This window comes from Zootoca vivipara, chromosome 1 (assembly GCF_963506605.1).
Source record: "Zootoca vivipara chromosome 1, rZooViv1.1, whole genome shotgun sequence".
Taxonomy (NCBI): domain Eukaryota; kingdom Metazoa; phylum Chordata; class Lepidosauria; order Squamata; family Lacertidae; genus Zootoca; species Zootoca vivipara.
The window spans coordinates 114,119,024-114,142,162 of record NC_083276.1 but is presented as its reverse complement, the minus strand read 5'-3'; the positions used below and the strand labels follow the sequence as shown (position 1 = coordinate 114,142,162).

The window sequence follows — 23,139 nt, the reverse complement described above, 5'->3', positions numbered from 1 at the left end:
ACGCGGATTCGGCCAGACAGGCATAAGAAGAGGAGCAGGTCTGTATTCGTGGGCACACTCTCCAATGACTTGGATTGTGCGGGTGCGCGCACACGGGAAGATGCACATGCTTGCGTCCCGTCCGTCCGTCCGTCCGTCCCCCCCCCCCCCCCCGCTCACGACCTTAAATGCCCATTGGGGCAAGTCTGCCTTTTCAAACTAGAGCACTCTGGAAAAGATGCTGTGTTGGTTTATTTTAGAGGGGAGTTGTTGCCTTAACAGGGTTATATTATCCCTGCATTTCTTCGCGGGCACACGAATGGATGATAATACTAATACAGAAGGGATTGCTGTCCTCCCCCCCCCCCTTTCATTTCCTTTGCAGTCAAGATGTGTGTTTCCTGCATAGCGGGAGCATTTTCTCTGCATTAACGATGTCATCAGAAAAGCTGGGCCTGGGATGAGATACCTTCCTCGTATCATGATAAAAGAAGCTGCGTGTGCATGCTTAAAAAGTTGTAATCCGATGCTGATACTGTGCTGTAATAAACCTCCAGATGAAGCTTAAACACCCAGAACTGGCGTGGGGGCATGATGTTATATAACATAACTCCGTAGCAATGAAGTGAAACCGTTTTGAAAGTTCAGTTTGCTTATTTTCGCCTTGTAAGAGAAATTGGGACATTCTCCTCATTGCAAAAGTACAATTTCACGTCTGTGCTTAATTAATTGCTCCTGCATGTTGGAGAAGACGAGCTTTAAAATTTTGATGGAAAAGTTGTCACGCTAAACCATCACCTTTCTTTTTTTCTCAGCTAGGTTTCTTAGATGAATTGTGCTTTAATTTTAGTTTGTGAAACATTTGTTTATCCTTGCTGTTATTTAAGGCTCTTTGGGAAAGACTGCTTTGACAGGCTCACCCCTTCTAATGCGCAATGTGGTAATTTTTAAGGCTTCCCATCTCTTTAATTTCATTTGACAATGAAATTGTTGTGAGGCTGCCTAACACTGTGGGTGTTCTTGTTGACTAATAAAAAGCCTTTCACTATCAGGAAATAAAGCCAGAATGCCTCATTTGTATTTCTCACAGTGAAACACATTTCCAAGGTCGAACACCAACCTGCAGTGTAACTTGAATTTAACGATCAGTCATCTGTCAGGAAATGTGCCTGAGCCTCTCTAGAAGGTTGTGCACTCATTTCTGCTTGAAAATAATTAAATAAATAGCTCCTCTTTCACATTATAATTTCTAATGTACTAACAGTGAGTCACAAGTGCAAGAAACTGGTTAATTTGTCCACCAATAAAATTGTCAGTAGCTGCTGAGCCCTGGCGGCACTAGCTTCTCATTATATGATTGATAGTTGGTTCATAATCTTGGGAACACCTAAATTTTAACTGGATGTCACTTGCTCAGAGATTTGAGAAGGGTTCCCCCCCCCCACTTCCATGGCATAATCTCTTGGGACTGGAAATCATTCCCTTATGTAACAACCATCCTTCAGTCGTATATCCATTCAATGCCCACCTTAATTTGATTGTACTGTAGTTTGTCCACATGATATGACCTTGTATTTTAGAGGCTGCTGAGGAACTGTAACGAAACAGGATAGGATAAAACGATGTAGCCTGAAATTTGTTGTATTCAGCGATAGAAATTAGCCAGGTGCCATGTGCATTTTGCACCTCGCCATCGGCCACATGCAGCCAACTGAAGATGCCTGGGCGCCAGGATGGCGCCTGGCATCTCCACCATCTGGAGGTGCATGCCTGCGGATCATCGGATCTTGTCTGTTTTCACACACCAGCAACACATCCTGTATATTTTATCTGCACCATCGGAATGAATTTCAGGAACCAAATTGCTTTTTTTGTGCTGCCTGAGCAGGAGCGATGAACAACATTATAGTTTAATCGTTGTAGCTTGTTTTCACTTCACCCCACTGCCCTGTTCACAGTTGTGAAGAATATTCTTACGTTACGAATGGTCTGTGTCCACATTAAGGGAAAAGAAAGTAGGAATAGGCCAATATATATGTAGACTGTCCCTGGATCAAGGTTGTCATCTGAACTAGCCAGATGTTTAACCGATAATCAGTCAAAGTCAGTCCATCATTTGACGAAGAAGAAGAAGAAGAAGAAGAAGAAGAAGAAGAAGAAGAAGAAGAAGAAGAAGACTCTTAGAGCTGTCTTGCCCCAAAATGGCAGCAAGACATTCCGTTTTGGCAACTGTAATCTTGGTTTAAGGAGCTGTTTGGCACCTCTTTTATATATCTCAATTTCTAACGCTGGTTGTATTTCAGGATAAATTGATGCACTTTCTTTGTCATCTTGCATTGCCTAGTTGCCTGGATGTATAGCCCATTACTTCAGTGTAAGTTAGAGCAAATGTTTATATTTCCAATGCAGTTCTTTTTCAATACACACACACAGACACAGTATGAGTTACCGTACCCAGTCACTCATTTGCCTCAATTCTAGTTGAAGTTGGCTTCAGTTTGCAGTTTCCTGAGGTCTTACTCAAAGAAAGCTTTTTTTTACCTCCCCCCAAAAAAACATCAAAAAGTTTTGTTATGCCAAATGCTACCCTCTAAACAAGTAGCAACCTTGACAAAAAAGTATTGAATGGCGGACGAACTGAAATGTAGCCCTGTGTAGAATTCAGTCAGGCAATCTAATATGAAGGACAACATTTATTAAGCTGAATTAACTGCAGGAGTGATCTTGAGATAGAATGAAACTAAAATACAAATTAAAAATAAAATTGTTTCACTTTATTGGATGAACGGTTGCCATTTCAGAATTAGGTATGGGCAATGTCCAACCCATGTGGAATAACTTATGAATTGTGTACAGTATATCCTTCTTTTTCACAGAAGGGCTAACTTGCTGGCTTGGATCCTGTTTTCTAAACCGAGAATGTGGCTTTTCCCTTTTCTGTTGCAGCCTCTTTTATGTACCCCCAAACTGCTGCTTCAGCATGGGGGACCATCAAGGCTTGCAGAAGAAAGGAAAGATCAGTGTTTTTTTTCATTATTTTAACCTGGTGATAGTGCCTCCTACTTGCACAATGATGCCTCTGGGTTCCAGTTGTTGTGATTCAGACTTCCTGTTGTAAGATAGGAAGAATCATTTGCTAATGCACAACATAAGTGGCACAGTATTTTGGGGTGTATTCTGTGATGCACTCACAGGTGCTGGTGAGCTCTGCCAGGCTTGTTTGTTTGTTTATTTATTTGTTTCATTGTATTTATATCCCACCTTTTCCCTCCATTGAGCTTAAGGAGGCATATATACATGGTTCCTTTCCCTCAGTTAACCCACACAACAACCCTGTGAGGTAGGTTAGGCTGAGAGGTAGTGACTGGCCGGAGGCCACTCAGGGAACTTAATGACCAAGTGCGGCTTTGAATCCTTGTCTTCCAGGTGTTAGTCCAGCACTTGAACCACTATGTGAACTAAGAATATAATGGGCTCCTCCATAGTGTTATGGATTGTAAGCTTTCTGTGCAGAAGAAAAAAAAAGTAGCAGTGATCAGCTTTGTTTCTTACTCTACCCATCCCTTTTTACCTTATTCTGAAAAGGCCCACAAACCCTGCCTCTCCTTGGTTTGTGCAGCCTTCCTGTGAACGAGTGCTCAGGCTTATTTTGCCACTAGGGATATCTGTGGGAGAAGGAGGCCAAAATATAAATGCCTACCTTTTGGCAAGTAAAGGTAAAGGTAAAGGGACCCCTGACCATTAGGTCCAGTCGTGACCGCCTCTGGGGTTGCGGCGCTCATCTTGCATTATTGGCCGAGGGAGCCGGCGTACAGCTTCCAGGTCATGTGGCCAGCATGACTAAGCCGCTTCTGGCGAAACAGAGCAGCACACGGAAAAGCTGTTTACCTTCCCGCTGTAGCGGTACCTATTTATCTACTTGCACTTTGACATGCTTTCGAACTGCTAGGTTGGCAGGAGCTGGGACCGAACAACAGGAGCTCACCCTGTCGCAGGGATTCGAACCACCGACCTTCTGATCAGCAAGCCCTAGGTTCTGTGGTTTAACCCACAGCACCACCTGGGTCTCTTTTTTTTGGCAAGTAAGGACAGGATTAACTCCGGCTTGGCTTTGCCATGGAACATGGAAGACAGAGCTTGGTACACAAGCGGATAGCTCAGTTAGTTAGAGCATGGTGCTGATAATGCCAAGGTTGCAGGTTTGATCCATATATGGGACAACTGCATTTTTTCTGCATTGCAAGGGGTTGGACTAGATCAGGTATCCCCAACCTTCAGCCCTCCAGATGTTTTGGACTACAATTCCCATCATCCCTGACCACTGGTCCTGTTAGCCTAGGGATCATGGGAGTTGTAGGCCAAAACATCTGGAACGCCGCAAGTTGGGGATGCCTGGACTAGATGATCCTCAGTCGGAAGAAGAATGCATTCAGTTGAAGGAAATAAGCAGAAAAAAATTAAGATATTTGGAGAGAAGCAGAAGTACAGTAGAGCCATAAAGAGCAGGAAATTGAATTATTTTATGGATGCGACCATAACATTACGGCAATTGGATCAGTATTTTGAAGGCTTTCCTATTTAAACAGCAGCAAGCTAGCAATTTTCTAGCAATTGTTTAGTCGTTTAGTTGTGTCCGGGTCACGAAGAGTCGGAAACGACTAAATAACTAAACAATTGCTAGAAAATGGTTCTGCCGACTGTCTTGAAACCTGCCAGTGTAGAAGAGACAGATCTGAGGATGGTCCATGCCAATTTTATGTCGGAAAGGATAAGAAGTAGCTTATTTTGAATGAGTTGCCTGTTTGAGTAGAAGCTTCACCAAGCTGACAAGCACTGTGCTGTTTCCCATACTCCTAGGCTTTACATTGTACTGGATCTCTGTTGTCAAGATTGTTCGGTTTTCTTATAAGTTGTTCTTATGGCGTAACTAGAGACTTATTTGTTTAAACATCACAAACCATAGTTTTCTGAACGGAAGAGTGTTTTTGTAACTACTGAAGCCCTGCCCAGCACAAATGGAAGGGGTACTTTACATAGGGTGAGATTTGAGAAGTAAGGATGGTGGTCTGCTTCTGACTGCTGCTATTATTGATAAATAGGTACTGCTGTGATGGGAAGGTAAACTGTGTTTCCAAGCACTCTGGCTTCCATCACAGTGTCCCATGCGCCAGAAGTGGTTTAGTCATACTGGCCACATGAAAAGCTGTCTGTGGACAAACGCTGGCTGGCTTGGCCTGAAAGCATCCCATGGTCGAATTCCACTGGACTTAGCTGTCCAGGGGTCCTTTACCTTTACCTTACTTTTGCAATCAATATATCATATCAATACTTGGTTTATAGCACATTGTGTTTACAGCACGTTGCCTGTGGCATTGATGCATTGCAGCAGTAATAATGCAAGTTCCATTGGTTAAAAGTTAGCTACTTTGAGTGCAGGATGATTTCCAGTGACATTTCACTACACTTCAGTGGTGGCCTCCAGAAAGATGAATGAACCTGAGATGGGCTAATCTAAATATATTTGTATGTATAAACTTTGTTAAATTTTGACTGTGGAGACCTATTCTGTTACTCATTGAAGCATCTAACTTCAGCTATTTGGTTTTTTAAAAAAACATCTTTGTTACCTAAAAGTAAAAATTATCCATATTTGTTAGTGTGTACAGTAAATCATATTTTCGAGAAGTAACCTTGATTAATACAATCGACAGCTTTATTACCTTTAAACTAGTGTATTCAGATAATCTGATTGTTAACCGAACGCTACACTTGAGCATATCCTGGTGCGGTACATTTAATCTTTTGTTTGCAAAGACAAAATGTGTCCTGCTGAGAAATAAGCGTAATTGAATAATAATTGAAATGTGTACAGTTAGCAGCTCTTCTGTAAGGACAGAACATCTATTGTTGAGGACAACATTCCATCAATGTGAGATGAATGAATAAGTTTAGTGGAGAGCCACCGCCAGCCCCTCTTGCTTATAGTTGAGTTTTGTCTCTTTCACAATCTCTTTGTTGGAGCACTCCTTATCTGTTCACTACCAATTTTGTGAGGGCAATTAAACATTCAGAATAGTACTGAGCCCAAGCAAGGTGGATGGTAACTGGCAACTAATATTACAGTGACTGAAATGGCAGTATTTACTTGTGCTTTGGCCTGAGTTTCATTTATGAATTCCTGGTCTTTTGTATTTGCCACTAGCATGTGGCACTGAAACTATCCCACGGTTGTAGAACCAATTTCCTTCCATTTCACAACTTCTTCTTCTTCTTCTTCTTCTTCTTCTTCTTCTTCTTCTTCTTCTTCTTCTTCTTCTTCACCCCTTTCTTTAATATTAAGTAATTATTACTTATTAGAACATGAGTCTGACCAAACTGTGGGAGGCAGTGGAAGACAGGAGTGCTTGGCGTGCTCTGGTCCATGGGGTCACGAAGAGTCGGACACGACTAAACGACTAAACAACAACAGAACACTCCCAGCAATTAAGTTTGGCTGAGCATTACCATCTCTCAAGCTGGGCAATAACTTTCTTAGAGCTAACCACAAATGCAGTAAAATCGTGGCCAAACTTTTGAGCATTCTCATCAGGTTGGATGTTAAGAGGGGGCTGGTGAGAGAAAAAAATTGGGTTGCTGTTGAAGACAAAAAAACCCTGCATTTATTAATAGTTTTAATGTAGACTGTACACAATTTTATTAGGCTTTACTAGGTGCGACCAAAATGGTGACCAACCAACTAGGTGCAAACCAACTAGATGACCAAACTGTGGGAGGCAGTGGAAGACAGGAGTGCCTGGCATGCTCTGGACCATGGGGTCACGAAGAGTCAGACACGATTAAACAACAGATGACTCTGGGGTTGCGGCGCTCATCTCGCTTTACAGGCTGAGGGAGCCGGCATTTGTCCGCAGACAGTTTTTCCGGGTCATGTGGCCAGCATGGCGCAATGGAACACCGAAACCAGAGCAGCGCATGGAAGCGCCGTTTACCTTCCTGCCGGAGCGGTACCTGTTTATCTGCTTGCACTTTTTGGCGTGCTTTTGAACTGCTAGGCTGGCAGGAGCTGGGACCAAGCAACGGGAGCTCACTCCGTCACAGGGATTCAAACTGCCGACCTTCTGATTGGCAAGCCCAAGAGGCTCAGTGGTTTAGACCACAGCGCCACCTAGACTGGTTAGACATACCACAGATCTTCAGTCTGCTCATGCACCGAGTTGCATGTTCAGTTCAGTTCCGGCTTACTTATAAAGAAATACTTGGAGAAATCTCTGTGTCGTCTGATATGTCAACCCACTACTTAATATGTATGATGGATGGGGTATAATAATAATAATAATAATAATAATAATAAGTAGTAGTAGTAGTAGAAGGCTGCCCCTGTTTTCATTGGAGACATTTTGGAGGGTATTCCCCTTTGGCAGGGGTGGCTAACCCATGGGCTGTTTCTGCACTCCCAGAAGCTTTTCAGTGCCTCCCAGAGACTCTCTAAATTTTGGCAGCTGTGGCAGAAGCTTTGCCATTCTTTGCTTGATCCTTTGTGTTTTGTGGGTGTTGTGTTGTTCCCCCACCCATGTGCTTGTCTCCTTTAAATGTCACTGAAAGCAGCAGCGTAGAAGCAACTTCTGGCACAGTGGATATTTTGGAAATGGGCACAGCAGTGTCGGAAGTCGCTTCTACGCATGTCCAGAAGTGCGTAGAAGCAATTTCCAGTGCCGCGGCGCTGCTGATCCCGGATTTTTCAATCCGGAACTTTGCACCTATGGGCCAGCGAGATATAACCTCTCAGTATTGTTCTCCAAATCAGGGTGGATAAAAATCAATGATTTTTTTAAAAAAATCAAAAAAATCGGATTTTTTTGATTTAAATCGGATTTTTTTGATTTAAATCGATTTTTTTGATTTAAATCGGATTTTTTTAAAATAAAATGCTTTTTGAGGAAAATATATTACCATCCAAAGGTTATTCCATCATGAAATAAAGATTAGTTTTTTAATTATGTAGAATAAGGTTGTATATGTTTATTTTGGGGGGTAAATAAATGCCATTAATCCATTCACAATGTCATGCTCTTCCAGAGGTTTTTGTAAGATTATTGGGCAGATTCTCTGCCTACAAGATATTATCACAGATGCTTGGTTTACTTTTGCAGTTCTCAAAACTGAATTTGACTCAACAGAGATCACATGCCTCTTCTTCACAGCAAAAATGTTATAACATGAACAGAGTTGAGAAAAAGACCTTAATCCTATTGTTCTACAAACCTATGAATACAGAAACAACCCCTTCAGTGCTAAGTTTCAAGAAGTTCAGTGAATAGAATAGAAACAATATTTTTCTGATTGTTTGGAGTGGACAGTATTTAAGTTTTTCATGTGATTTAAATCGACTATGATTTAAATCAAGCCTTACTGACTAGTGATTTAAATCGTGATTTAAATCATGATTTAAATCAGTTTGATTTAAATCAAATCCACCCTGCTCCAAATCAGTTGATCAGAAGGGATCATATCTCTTCATCAGCTGAATAGAGGTTGTGAGTGGATGGCAATAAGAAAGGAAAGGAAATTTGTGCACTTTGGGCATAACTTTATGGGTGGTCTGGCTGGGGCTGATGGGAGTTGTAGTCCAAAATATCCAGAGGGCACCAGGTTGAAGAAGGCTCTCGTAGAGACAGGGCCAACACTCTAGGTGCTGCGTGGGTATGGGAATTTAAGCAATTTCTGGATAAAGTAGGTAGGTTCTTAGATGGGATTCCAAACAGTTGCAGTGCAGTATTTACCTGACTCCCCAACAGTTGAGTTACTCATGCTAAGGGGAGGCAGTGGCATGGTTAGCACAGTGCATATTCACCAGTCAAGCCAATCTGGCACTCCTGCCAATGCACCCCCCCCCCGGCTTTCCTTTAATAAAATAGTGGCTAAATACAATTGTTTAAATTTCAGTGAAAAGGAAATATATGATTACTAGCTAGAAAGGTCATGGTTTTACCCATTCTTCTTTATTTTTTATTTACAATGGAATTCAAAAATAATTTTCCTCCAAGGCTTCCTATTTTTTCAGTATTGCGTTTTTATCTAACAGGTGACTGCTATTCAAGTGAAATTGTTATAAATGGCTTTATAATGTGATGCTTTTCTTTTTTCACCCATGAAACAGATACTGGTGTTTGATTACTGACTCTGTCATACTCTCCCAACTGCAGATTAGGTAACAGATGGCTCAAAGTGAAGCTGTCATGTAGTTTCTCTCTTAAGATTTTGCTTGTCTAAAGTGGCATGTTTGCAAGTTAGATCTGCAGCAAATAGTGAAGTGAATTACAACCCTGCTTCCCATTTTTGTCCTATCGGTCGGTGCTGGTAATGAACTAACATTTTATCATGAATATTTTTAGCTGTTTCTCCCATGCAATAAATTCCTGACAGCCGCTTGCTATGCAGATAATGCTGTCAGATAGTGCCAGGAAATCCCTCAGGAAGCATTGTAACTTCAAATTAAATTGCAGAATAGTAGAAGGACTTGATGGCTTCAAAAGACGGATGACTTCTACCTCTGGGTAGATATAGTTATATAGTGACTGTCAGTTGCTCATTCCTGTTTGTGAGGCTAGTTCTGCTATATTCTGTTTCCTAGTTGACAGTTTTGCGAATCTCAGCGGTAGCCTTCGTAATTGATGCATGCACAAATTTGCAACGCGTAACACTGCCTTTTTCCAATTAATCAGAGCAGTCAGAAAAAGGGACCCCCCTTTCCCTCCTGCATTCTGTTTTCTCTGCCCTATGATTGTGGCTCCCAGTGTTCCAAGTCGCATTTCTCATTTCCTACAATATTCCGGCAATAAAGTGAAAACAATAATTCTCACTCTTATTTAGAAAAAAAAGTCAAACCAATTTTTCAGCCAAAATAATGTGAATTAAGGTATACAAAATGGTCTTAATGCGCACCAGTATTTTACCATAAAAGAACTGGGCTGAGTTTGGAATGAAACATTGGATGACTTTTTCTTTGGCATGCCAGAGGAAGCTTTGCAATGTTGGGGGGCATCTGGGGGTACCTTTTGCAGCAGGAGGAGTTGGTCAGGGAAGCCCCCCCCCCTGCCCCCTGATTGTTTGGTACACTGGGGGGCACCCCCATTTTTTGGAGGGGGGGAAACATAGCTTGACCCTACGAGATGGCGCCCCTAACTCAGTAGCATATTTTCCTGAAACAATTCTTGTTCTTTGGCGCATATTGACTCAAGGGTGGGATCTATACAGTCTAAAGTTTGTTGTACCTTTTGAATAAAGAAGCCTGGAAGATAAGAGATTCCCAGAAGTAATAACATGATTTTTTCTAAAGTTGAAAGTGAATAGAAAAGAGCTCACCCTATATGCTAGAACAACAACATTTACTTGAGAATAATATTTATAAAATTTTGTTAGTTAAAAACACAACAATATCTGGCAGACCAAATTTATAGCCCTTTCTGACAAAGGAAAGAACAGTGATTTGTAGTCATGAAAACTTTATTTCTTCTGCCAAAAAGAGTCATAGCACAGTACTATACAGTGTCTACTCTTGAGTAAGTCTAATTGTGCTAATACTGTAGGCCTTAGTCCCAGGGAAGTGGGTATAGGATTGCAGGCATAATCTAAATTACTTCTATCAAGATATCAATTTCCTCAGTAATTGGTGGATTTCTGTAACCAGTAGTCCCTTATAAGCACATCTCATAAATAGGGACTAAATTCTGTGATAATTCGAGGAAGTGTATGAAAAAAAGATGTTGCCATTGTAGGCATAGAGTATATTCAGGCGGGGGGGGGGGGAATAGATTATTTTCCAGGTTAGTAACTCATTTGTAGGATATGATGAAATGTTCCCTCTTTATTGCACCCTTACAAAATGGGCTTTATTATTTCAGGCCATTATGCCCGTGTTGTGAGAATTGGGATGTTCATTGCACTGTGAAATGGAAAAATGTGACTGATCTTCCTCAACGCATAAAGGTTGAAGGACAAAAGCATTTTCTTGAAATCCAACTATTTTTGAAAGCATCATTCTGACCCTGAAAATAGAACAGTAGAATGATTGAATGCATCCTGAATTGAGAAGAGAATGATGTGCGGTAGTCATTACTAGGGTAGAACTGTCTTGCCAGGACTGGCATCTCAGCTGGCTGCTAACAGTTGGGCATGCTGGGAAGGTATAATTGCTTGAACGTTCTGTTTGATAAGATACATTCCTCTTAGGCTGAAGTCCTATGCACACTTACTTGAGAATATGCCTTATATTGACCTCAGTGGCACTTGCTTCTGAGTAAACCTGTGTAGGATTGCACTGTCAGGAAAGAGTTGGGATTGAATCTCTTTAAACCTTCTACAAGCTAGCTGCAACTTCAAAAATGATTGCTCACTCAGGACTGGCACACATCAGTCCCATACTTTGGAGATGTGTCCTTTTTGTATGTTTTTGTTGTGTTTTTTTGCTTTGCTGTGTTATTATGGATTTGTTACTCTGCTAGTGTTTTGCTATGTTATGAAATTGTTTTTGTAGCGTTTGTTTCAAATGCACCCTGCTACTTTGTTGTAAGTTGCTTTGAGCATGATTTTGTGTGTGGAAAAGAGGCATCATAGCTGCCAAGTTATCCCTTTTTTAAGGGATTTTCCCTTATGCTGAATAGGCTTCCTCGCGAGAAAAGGGAAAACTTGGCAGCTATGAGAGGCATACAAATAAAAATGAATGTATGGGGGGCGGAAATGTATGATAGTAACATGTTACTATCCTTTAAATTATTATTTGATTTAATTAATCAAGGCATTGTGCATAATTTCCCCTTCCCTCAGTTTTATTTTCAAAGTAAGCCTGTGAGGAAGGATGGGGTTAAGAGAATGTAATCATCCTATAGTCATGCTGTGAACTTCATGGTATGGGGGGTTTGGACCAGATCTTTCTTAATCAGTTCAGCACTATCCATTATGACACACTGCCTCTTAGAAATTGTTCTCTTTCTTGAAGTTAAGAGTCTGATATCTCACTAACATAGGAAAATTACTCATTGAGGGATAAAAGGACACAGGGCCTGCAGACCAAGAAGTCTTCATCCAACCCTGGGTTCACATTCATCATCTCACAACTACCACACTTGACTGTTGTGCAGATAAAAGGGGATCAACCTTGTAAACCAATCTCTTTGGAAGAAGAGTAGGATGAAATTATGGTGAATTCTGTTCCAGAAAAAACATTTGCTGCAATAAAATGTATTGGTCTTTAAAGACTCCACAAGACTCTTTGTTGTTTAAAATTACTAGAGGGACTCTTCACCTTGGGAAATAACTTGATTTTGCTTTCCACACTTTTCTGTTTGTTCGGAGAGGACTCTGACCTGAAAATAAAGCCCTGGTCTGAAGAAAAGGCATCTGTTCAATAATCTTGACGTTCCCCAGTGTTAGGCAATTCAGTGTCCAATTGGCACGTCTGCAGAACCGATGGTACCTGATACATACACTCCATGCCCTTCGTATTCTCTTTTCCTTTACTTGTTTGAAGATAACCATGGGAGCTCAGTTGGTAGAGCATGAGACTATTAATCACAGCGTTGTGAGTTTGAGCCCCACATTGGGCAGAAGATTCTTGCATTGCACTGGGGGCTGGAATACTACATGACGCTCGTGGTCCTTCCCAACTCTATAATTCTATGGCTCTAGAAGTACAACATGTGAAAAGCCTTTCTTCCCCCTTCATGGCTCATTCTAAGAGTTCCTAAAGTAGGAGGCAAAATTCTTGTTGACTGTTTGTAACAGAACATTAGTAGTATCTCCAACCACTGTAAATCCTATGGAGGTAAATTTACCAGCTGAACCTGTTGGGAGTGCAGCATTTCAGAAGGTTTAATACAAAGACCGCTTGTATCAATGTGGGTTAGAAGAATAGTTGCTTCCTATTTGGCTGTGTCACAGCTGTTAGTGGTGAGGCAGAATGGAGAAAACCCCTTATCCAGTATCCTAAGAGCCATGCCAGAGCCTGTGTAGTCTCGCTCTACTGCACTGCGATATCCTCTGAGGGGAATCTAAAAGTTGCCAGTAGTAAGTGGATCAGAGCTGAAGGGCTCTGACTCATTTGCCAAGTGTAGCAACGCCATGCTCTTGTTTACTAAATCTTGATGTTCCCCATTGTAAATCACCCCTGTTTTGCATCACTGCAGCAAAGCTGCGTTGTTAAGATCAGCATGCATCTGTACGTTACTTTGGGGCTCTATTTCAAATGATAAAATCAGCTGCAAGAAAATCCGCACTCTGCTTATTTGAATATTTTGTCCAACTCAAAAGCCCAATAAGGTCTCTTACTAATTAAAACAAAAACCACAATCACAGCAGAAAAGATTGTGGAACCGGTCTTTGTAGGAACAGAATTATGCTGGACCATTACGGTTTTTAGAAAATCTTATTGGACTTTTTGGCTACAAACTTCTTCCTTCCGCCTATTGTCGGCCTCATCTGTTTTTGAAGTCTCATCCGTCTCCTCAGATAGTTAATTGTACTTGCCAGAAAACTAGCATCGCCAGTGAGTGATTGAGAATAGATTGTTAATGGAGATATCCGTCTGCACTCTACCTAAAAGATGAGGGTTTTGGCAAGATCTGAAACTGCAGTTTCAGTGATCAGCTTAGGCAATAACAACTGCATTGTAAGCAGTTTCCCCCAATATTGTCCTAATTGTAGCGCATAAGGATTTCTGGACAATGAGAGAAATGTTAGCAGAACTCTGTGCTCTTGATCACTTGGCTTGCTGCAGCGATAACCTGTGCTCAAGCGTCACAATTCAAGGGTGACCTTCACAGAGCCTGGGAAGGAAATCTCATTTGCCCAGTGTCCCAGGATAATTAGGAATGGTTGCTGGAGCAACATAGCATCCTCAGAAAATACCAAAGGGGCAACCAAGATGCCAGGTGGAGGATTGCAGCTAAATTGGCAAACAGCTTTAGGAATCAAATAATTTTTACCAGTTACAGTCACTTCCTCCCTCCTCCTGGCTGCTGAATGGCTGTTGAATTAAGGAACAGAAACAGCAAAGAAAGGGGAAGAGGAAGTACAAGTCTACTTGGAAGTAAATCTTAATAATTTCACCGTAGCGTAAGTGTGCATAGGGGTTTCAACTAAAAAACCTGAAGCATGTTTAATAACAAATGTGGTGACTGTGGTGTGCTAAACAAGGTCCATGCCTTATTACAAACACAAATCATAATCATAATTATTATTAAGGCGAATTCAGTTGTACTCGGTTGTTGATGAAGTTTGGTGCAAGAAGAAGAAGAAGAAGAAGAAGAAGAAGAAGAAGAAGAAGAAGAAGAAGAAGAAGAAGAAGAAGAAGAGGAGGAGGAGGAGGAGGAGGAGTTTGGATTTGATATCCTGCTTTATCACTACCCTAAGGAGTCTCAAAGCGGCTAACATTCTCCTTCCTCCCCCACAACAAACACCCTGTGAGGTGAGTGGGGCTGAGAGACTTCAGAGAAGTATGACTAGCCCAAGGTCACCCAGCAGCTGCATGTGGAGGAGCGGAGATGCAAACCCGGTTCACCAGATTATGATTCTACCACTCGACGTTACCTTCAAACAAGGCCAGTTTTGATGCTTTCGTCCTGTACATTCAGATATGGAGATAATCTAAACTGCTCCACGCAGCATCACAGACAATTTATTTCAGTGTTTTTGGGTGGGTGGATCAATGGTCACTTTTTTGCTACTCCCTTTTCTATGTCCACTACTTCCTCAATGCTTTCCTTTATTTCCTTTATCTGCCTGCTGTGCTTGCAACCATTTTTTGGCATGCTCCTGAACAGAAGAGAGAGAGAATTGTTTCCACCCCTCATATTTGTAGAAAAACCAAAAATTTGCAAAAGCGTGTGCTGAGAATTTACAGCGGCCTGATGGTGTGCTTTTGTGTACTCCCTGGGTGGGAATTGCAAAAAGCAAAAAAACAAAGTGTCCATGTTGCTTAATTGGCATAATCAAATCAATACTATAGAAGGTGGAGAGAAAAAAGGGAACATTTACTAGTATGAACAGGGGCGCGGTGGCGCTGTGGACTAAAAGCACTGAGCCTCTTGGGCTTGCCGTTCGGAAGGTTGGTATTTCGAATCTGTATGACAGGGTGAGCTCCCGTTGCTCTGTCCCAGCTTCTGCAAACCTTGCAGTTCGAAAGCATACCAGCGCAAGTAGAGAAATAGGTACCGCTGCAGCGGGAAGGTAAACAGCGCTTCCGTGTGCTCTGGGACCCATCATGGTGTCTCGTTGTGTCAGAAGCAGTTTAGTCATGCTGGCCCCATGACCCAGAAAGCTGTCTGTGGACATACGCCAGCTCCCTCAGCCTGAAAAGCGAGATGAGCACTGCATCCCATAGTTGAATTCAACTGGACTTAACCGTCCAGGGGTCCTTTACCTTTTTACCTTACTAGTATGAATGGAAAAGACTGAAGTCGCTTCTTATGTACAAATTCAAATACATGTGAGTGTGGACTAATCTGGTCTAATTCAACAGGAGGAAAACTGGATTAACAACTAAATAATGCTCGGATTTGAACAAGCCCTTCCAATTTCCCTCCCTCGCTGCCTTTATTTGAGTCAGTCCCTGGCTCTGTAATTTATAGTGTATTATACCGACAGGAGTCTTTCCTGGTAATCTTTAATGACAAGTTTGCAGACACTATTGTTAAATTATAAAGTACACATGTGTACTGTAAATAACAACTGCTTCTCATTCATTCTGTCAAGGCAACAAATGATGGCATCTCTGAAACCTTAAGCATCTTTGCATTTAGTATATTTAGGCATCTTGTATGGTAAATAGAGAACAACTACTCATTTTCATAGGCTCATAATAATTATATTTCCTCATGTTGTTGTCCTTTTACTGTGGTGTCAGTCACGTTGCCAGAAGATTTCCCAAGATAAGTTGTAGATTCTCTATGATCTATAAAACTGCACTCGTCTTTTTTATACGCAGCACCAATTCTCACTGGGTTAAGAGCAGCCCTCCCTGAAGGTAAAATGGTTCCTATTTTCTTTGAATGCTGAGCAGATGCTGCTGCAGGCTTTTGAAAAACACGAGTTCTTACTTTATATTTCTTTTCCCTTACAAGATTCAGTGTCTCCCCCCCCCAAAAAAACCTTTGTGTATAGAATATGGCAAATCAGCATGGTGGACAATGATCTGTATATACAGCCAGAAGGTCTGAAACAGGCCTGTGCTTTTGCAAACAAAGGGGTTGAAATACTATGCACATTTAATTGTGGGGCTTATGACTAAAGCTCAATAAGCTACTTCAGTCCCTGTTGATTTGTGTTCAGCCTTTAACAATTGGAAATTAATGGAGGATCCTATAGAGATCTCTTACACATAATTGTCTAGCAGTTTGTTAAAAGTTACAAGGAACTGTATCCTTTACACCTCATTCATCTTTCCCAAGACTGCCTTGCAGGTTTCTGGCCATTTAGAATCATAAAATTGCAGAGTTGGAAAGAGACCACAAGGGGCATTGAGTCCAACCCCCTGAAATGCAGGGATCTTTTGGGCTCAAACCCCTGAGATTAAGAGTCTCATGCTCTACTGCCAGGTTTTTTAAAAAATAAATAAATAAATAGAAATCATGAAGAGAGGATGGAAAGAAGTCCTCTTTAATTTTGGAAGTTGCAGCTTTTGCCTAGAACTTGCACATGCTCATTCCAACATGGCGAGGTTGAGGCAGTTATTGCCATGGTGGAGAAATCTTTGTCCCTATGTGAGGCAGAGTCATAGCCCCATGGTAGAGCACAAACTTTGTAAGCAGAAGATCAGGTCAAAGGATCAGGTAGCATGTGATGAGAAAGTGTTCTCTGGCAGAGAACCTGGTTGGAATAATAATAATAATTTATTATTTGTACCCTGCCCATCCGGCTGGGTTTCCCCAGCCACTCTGGGTGGCTTCCAACAAAGATTAAAATACATTAAAATGTCACACATGAAAAACTTCCCTAAACAGGGCTGCCTTCAGCTGTTTTTCTAAATGTCAGGTAGTTGTTTATCTCTTTGACATCTGATGGGAGGGCGTTCCACAGGGCGGGTGCTACTACCAAGAAGGCCCTCTCTGCCTGGTTAGAGGCTAGATGGATCTGACTTGGTTTAAGACATTTTCATGCGTTTTGTTCTAGCTCTTACCTAGCTGTGTTTGCAGGGTGCAAAGTTTGTTCGAGCACTGAACAAAGCATGCAAAACTCCTGGTAAGTGTGTTTACCATTGCATCCCTATGGGGGACCTGGATGTTTTGTATTGGTATATTACAAACTAAAATGTAAAACAGCGCTCACATTTCAAGAGCTATTCCTTGTGCTGGTCTTTGTTTCCTTTGGATCTCATTCATGAAACAGGAACTCCTGAGAATGTAAATAATAATAATAATAATAATAATAATAATAATTTTCATTTATACCCCGCCCTTCCCAGTCAAGACCGGGCTCAGGGCGGCTAACAACAAATAATATCAACACAAATATAAAAGAAACAATTCAGTTAAAACAACAGAATAATACAATGTTAAAATTCAATTTTAAAATTAAAAATCTACGGATAAGATAAAACCATTATAAATAAAACCTTAGGGGAGGACAGTGAAGGTAGCAACAACACAGAGTTAATGTCTAGTTGTAACAATTTTTGACGTGTCGTATTTTCTGTCCACTTTTTGAGTTAAGTGTTAAAACATCCAGGGTTGACTTATTTTCATATCATTACTTGGTGGCTGCTTGACATTTATTCTGTTGTGCTCACCCTTAATGTGACTTAGTGAATTCCACCTCTTTTACATTTGATGTAGATAACTCATTTCAGAATACTGTAGTACTAGGAGGAGGTACAAATTATATTATTGGAGAAAATGACCATTCTAGATATTATTATTTTTTCTTCTCTACTTAGTTGCAACTCATCCAGTCCAGCTACTACTACCTACTTAATTGTCTTTTGATTTTGGTGATCCGTGTTCAGATCTATTTTCTAAGACGTTATTTTTGATATTATATTACGGTCGTTATTATTAGACTACAATAAAAATTTCTGCAGAGCTCTTTACTTGCCTTTTCCTATTACCGTAATGGAAAACAGGCTCTGTGAGCCAGGATTCTGACCATGGTTTTTTTAGGCACTTAGTCATCCTTCTGTATGCAAAGCAAGTGCATTGGTGAGTCACTGTCTTCCTGAGGTATAGTAAAAAAAGAAAGAAAGAAAGAAACAACAGCAGGGAAGTGATCCAGCATCTTACACAAATACTGTCTTGTTCTGAGTCACTTCTGCTTACCTCATTGACAAAAATAACATTGTGCAGCTCTAAAATCTTATTAGCTCTCTCACAAAGTGCTCCATTAATAAATTCCACTTCCAGTGTTTCGTTACTGGTAATGATGCAGGATGCAGCTTTACCCATACTGTAGTTTTATAGCTTGTTAGTAGCATAACTATTGGCACAGCAATGCAAGCAGTGCCTTGTGCCTTGGCACCTACTGGATTCTGCTGTACTTGTGGTACAGCATAATAGCAGTGTGCTACAAGTCATTGTTCAGCATGCGAAATGGGCGCACACCGATGCTGTAGTTGTGCAAGAAGTGACAGCTAAATTAGCACCCTGTGGTAAAGCTTGTGCCAATTTGTGTTGCTGTCAGGCCTGATCGGTGCTCTGAGACAGACCACGGCTAGGGTCTGGACCCAGAAAGGTAAACATCCAAGGAGCCAAAAGCAAGACAAAGTCAAAAGTAGGTAGGTAGGGTAGAGTTGAACATTTCCCCAGCGCTTTATTCTTTCAGGGATTTCGGCCATCTACCCACTCTGCTAAGTTCATTGGTAGCAATGTAGCAATGAACGGGTGCAAATTGCAAATGCAATATTTGGCAAACTTGGCAGTTCCAAGGTTTTTAGCTTGGTTTACTAAAATACAAGTGAATATGCTAAATTAGTTAATTCTGTGGTGCCACCAGAAAGTCTTTCAGTGCAAACAGAAATATTTCCAGATCAAGCAGACAGGGTATCAAGGTAAGGGAGTCTGTGTCTGCTTGGTGAGTTGGGCAGACTGGGGAATCGACTTGGATGTAAGACCTTTATGGTAATGACTTTATGAAGCCTGGTATTTTCTAGATGTTGTGTAAGAGGCAAAGGGTGGGAGACTAGTTGCTATATGCTCTCGTTGAAAACCCTTCCTCCCATGCCTTGCACCAGCTTGCCTTCCAGTTGCCTTTTGTCCTGTAAATAAAGAGTCATCCTCCAAACAAAAATAACTCAGATGAAATGTTTATTAAACACTAAATTCAGACTAATACAGTTTTAAAGTGGTTAATGTCATTTCTTGCTTCTTCTTCTTTTTGGCTTTAGGTCTGGATGATTCTTCAGGAAACCTGAAGTAAACCATGACAGGTAGAACAAACTTGTTATGAATATCACATTTTCGCTGCTTAGAAAGTGCACACGGTAATGTGTGCAAGCCAAGACATTGGTTGCGTATTTCATTGTGATGCAGAGAGAAATGCCTAATTCTCCCCATAATGTGTAAAGACGCAGTGGCTAATTTTGACTTCCAGATGTTGGAGTCCAACTTCCATCAGCCCCAGTCTGCAAGGTCTTTGTTCAAGCCTACTGACAGCTGGAGTCAAGCAACATCTGGAGTGCCACAGATTAGCCACCCTTGGTTTCGAGCAGGGTTTCCCAAACTTGGGTCTCCAGCTGTTTTTGGACTACAGTACCCATCATCCCTGACCACTGGTCCTGCTAGCTAGGGATGATGGGAGTTGTAGTCCAAAAACAGCTGGAGACCCAAGTTTGGAGAACCTTGGCTTAGAGCAAGCGGCAAATGCATTGGATAGCTCATGTCCAAATGTGCAAAAGGTAGAGGCAAATCTTCTTTGTGCATGAGTGTGCATTGTTGATGATCGAACAAGGGAATTCACATGCATAAGCAGGTTTTGCACACACACCTATGCTAGATGTCGGCATGTCTCTACTGTATAGCACTTGTAACTGATACTGTAGTGAAAGCATACCTATATTTTACCAGTACAGTGGTACCTTGGTTTAGGAACATCTTAGTTTACGAACAACTTGGATTAAGAACGTTGCAAACCCGGAAGTAGGTGTTTTGGTTTGTGAACTTTGCCTTGGAATAAGAACATGTTTTGCTTCTTGTTGAGTGTGTTCCATTTGTAAAGTGAGTCCCCCCACTGCTATGGGAAAGCACGCCTTGGTTTAAGAACGCTTTGGTTTAAGAATGGACTTCCGGAATGGATTAAGTTTGTAAACCAAGGTACCACTGTAATATGGTACATGAAAATATTTTGTTAATTTCATCATGCAGTCAGCCCGAATTAATGCAAAGCAGCACATTCTATCAGTCCAGCTATGTAAGGCAAAGTAAGATTATTGATTTGATGAGATTTAACTCAGAGACATTTGTATGCTTGCAGGGCTTATCTTGATCTTATCATTTAGCTGCCACAAGAGTAAAGGAAACAAAGGCCCTTATTGCTTATACTCTGCTTATGCAATGTGTGCATGCATTTTATTTTATTTTAGAAAGGTCTGCTTAGTCTATATATATTTTCACAGAGTGCATGATAACACTAAATTCAATAGCCTCAAATCTCAGCCTCTCTGACTTGTAGTAATTTAGTCGCAATGTCTCTTTATCGTTATCTTCAAGGTCAATTCCAATTAATTAAGGGTGGAACAGTAGCCTGGGTCCTTAAAAAAGAACAAAAGAAAGGCCAGAGTGTGCGCATCAATTTGCATTCGTGAATAAGTCAATTTAATTAGGATTGCTACTGCCTTCTCAGAATTTTATAGTAATGGAAACTGCTGCATGCATACTGCTTAGGCGCCAGCATTTCCTTGATGCTCAGTATGGTATTTTCTTAACACCTCCAGATAGTGTTAAAGCACTGTGAATACTTGTGTGTATATCCAATAGGGTTTCTTTGGTTGAGGTTTGGGAGAGAGTGGGAAACAGTTGACATGCCGTTAAAGAGCTTACATTAGCAAAGGGAAGTTGAAGAAGTGTGTCTTGAAGATGAAATGGAATGCAGTCTGTGATCAAAGCCCCAAACTTTGTTTCGAAAGCTAAGTAATGATGGGTGCCATCCACTTTTCTCAATGGGCCACTTCTGTAGTTCTCGTATTTTAATGTTCTTGTTGTGGTTTCATTATCTCTCCTAGAAAATGCAAAATGTTTTCCTAGCACTGTGCATTTCTAGCTTGTCTCTAGCATGTGCATTTAATTCTGTGGGAGTCTCTCTCTGTGGGTGGGTGTTCACTTCCCAGTAACTGACCAGTTACATCAAGGCAGGGAACTTCCTATACTCAAATGAAAATGCAGAAGTGGGTCTCTCAGTGGGGTGGGGCCACAGTTCTAGTTTCCTGGAAGCAGCCTTGCTGATGCCTTACTGAGAGAGAAAGAGGGAGAACAAGGTGGAGCTGAGATTATGGCTGATGCAAGCACACTGGGAGAGTCAATCCATTGCTCCACCAGTACATCTTCACAGCCCTGACCTTGCTGCTGCCACATCCCTTCCCCTTCTCCTCCCGGTAATCAGTAGCAATGCTGATGCTGGGAAGCTATCATTGCAGCTCAGCCCACAGGCCGAGCTCCTTCAGGTTCAGTTTATGTAGATTAGTCCTATCGCACTACACACTTTACATAACTTTACATAACAGCAGCACAGAAGAGATTCCTTTCCCATTACCCTTTCAAAACATGATACCCATGCTGATTCTAATTCATGTTAATGATTGTGAGCAGAGAACCAATGGGAGGTTGGATACTGGAGATTAATAAATCCAGTATTGAAAGAAGATGATTTTATATATAACCCCCTTCATCTCCTTTTCCTTTGTCCAGAACGTTTCAAATATCATCTCCTTTATTCCCAACTTCCAGTTGCCAACTCATCCTTGTGTGCCTGTTCTAGGATGCTCCAGCTAATGGGAGTAGCAATGAATAGCAGAATTGGCCAGTTAACTCTTTATTATTTTATTTGCTCATTATTTAACAGTTTTATAATCCACTTTTAAAGAGACAAATCTGGACAAAGTAGCTTGCAAGATGCACAACAAAACATAACAAATGAAGCATAATTTAAAAACAATTTAAGCCAGTACAAAGTAGGCCTGCATAACCTAACCGTAGAAAGAAAGAACACACCAATTCTGCAGCTCAATTTAGAATTAGTCACTGAAGGTCATGACAAAAAGGTGGGCCTTTAAAAATATTGAGGGGTGAGACTTGCTTAATCTTAATGAGGTTAACCCCTGCAGTCAGTTTGCATGCTACATCTCAGTGCATCTTCTTATTTAATAACACTTGCATGAGCATACTATAAGGGCTTGCCACACTTCAGATTGTCCCATGCTCTCTAGGCATGAGTCTGAGAAGTTTTGGCTTTGCGCCACTGCTTTCCCCTGGAAAACCCGCTATTAAAACCAGAACAAACGACAATCCTTGGAAACCTGATTGCCATTTCTTCCGATTCAATGGTAAACTGCAGGTTTTCTGCGGGGGGGGGGGGGGACGGGACGGGGGGACGGCAGAGCAATCAGAAATGTGAAAGAGCCCTAAGTTGACCTAACTTTCTGTGTCAGTTTTGCAGTTGACTCCGTTACAGTTCATGTAAACCAGGCACCCCCAAACTTCGGCCCTCCAGATCTTTTGGACTACAATTCCCATCATCCCTGACCACTGGTCCTGTTAGCTAGGGATCATGGGAGTTGTAGTCCCAAAACATCTGGAGGGCCGCAGTTTGGGGATGCCTGATGTAAACCTCCTGAATAATGTTATACGTCTACAGGTTTGCTTTCTGTTGTGAGGGTTTAATTCTGATGAGCTTTTCATATCAGTTAATTTACATAGAATTGCCACCTTTACGTACTTGAGGGCTTGTCAACATAGTGATGAGATAACCGCTGTGTATTTCCTGAGGTGGGCCTTGACATTTTGCATGCTGCAGCATTCACTTGATTGAAGAACACTGAAAGATAATGCTTTATTTTCTTCTGTGTTTCTGTGTAAATCTTCCTTTCTCTCTCTTGAAAAAGTCAGTAAGTTTAAACCAGGTTATTGGCCTATATAGCCTGCAAAAGTGCTTCAGCCTTGTCTTTATTAAATATTTTGAGACTTC

General features: G+C 41.3%; 1 protein-coding gene across 8 annotated transcripts in view; it reads left to right on the top strand.

Annotated features, from left to right (window-relative positions):
- Nucleotides 1–23,139, top strand: part of OSBPL6 (oxysterol binding protein like 6) — a 97,857-nt gene that overhangs the window by 740 nt on the left and 73,978 nt on the right. For 7 of the 8 annotated variants that reach the window (XM_060280773.1, XM_035134514.2, XM_035134559.2 and 4 more), the window contains exon 2: nucleotides 19,349–19,390. The exons of the other annotated variant lie outside the window; for it this stretch is intronic. The gene's annotated coding sequence lies outside the window, so the exon portion shown is untranslated. The remainder of the gene's footprint in view (nucleotides 1–19,348; nucleotides 19,391–23,139) is intronic. 8 annotated transcript variants of the gene reach the window in all.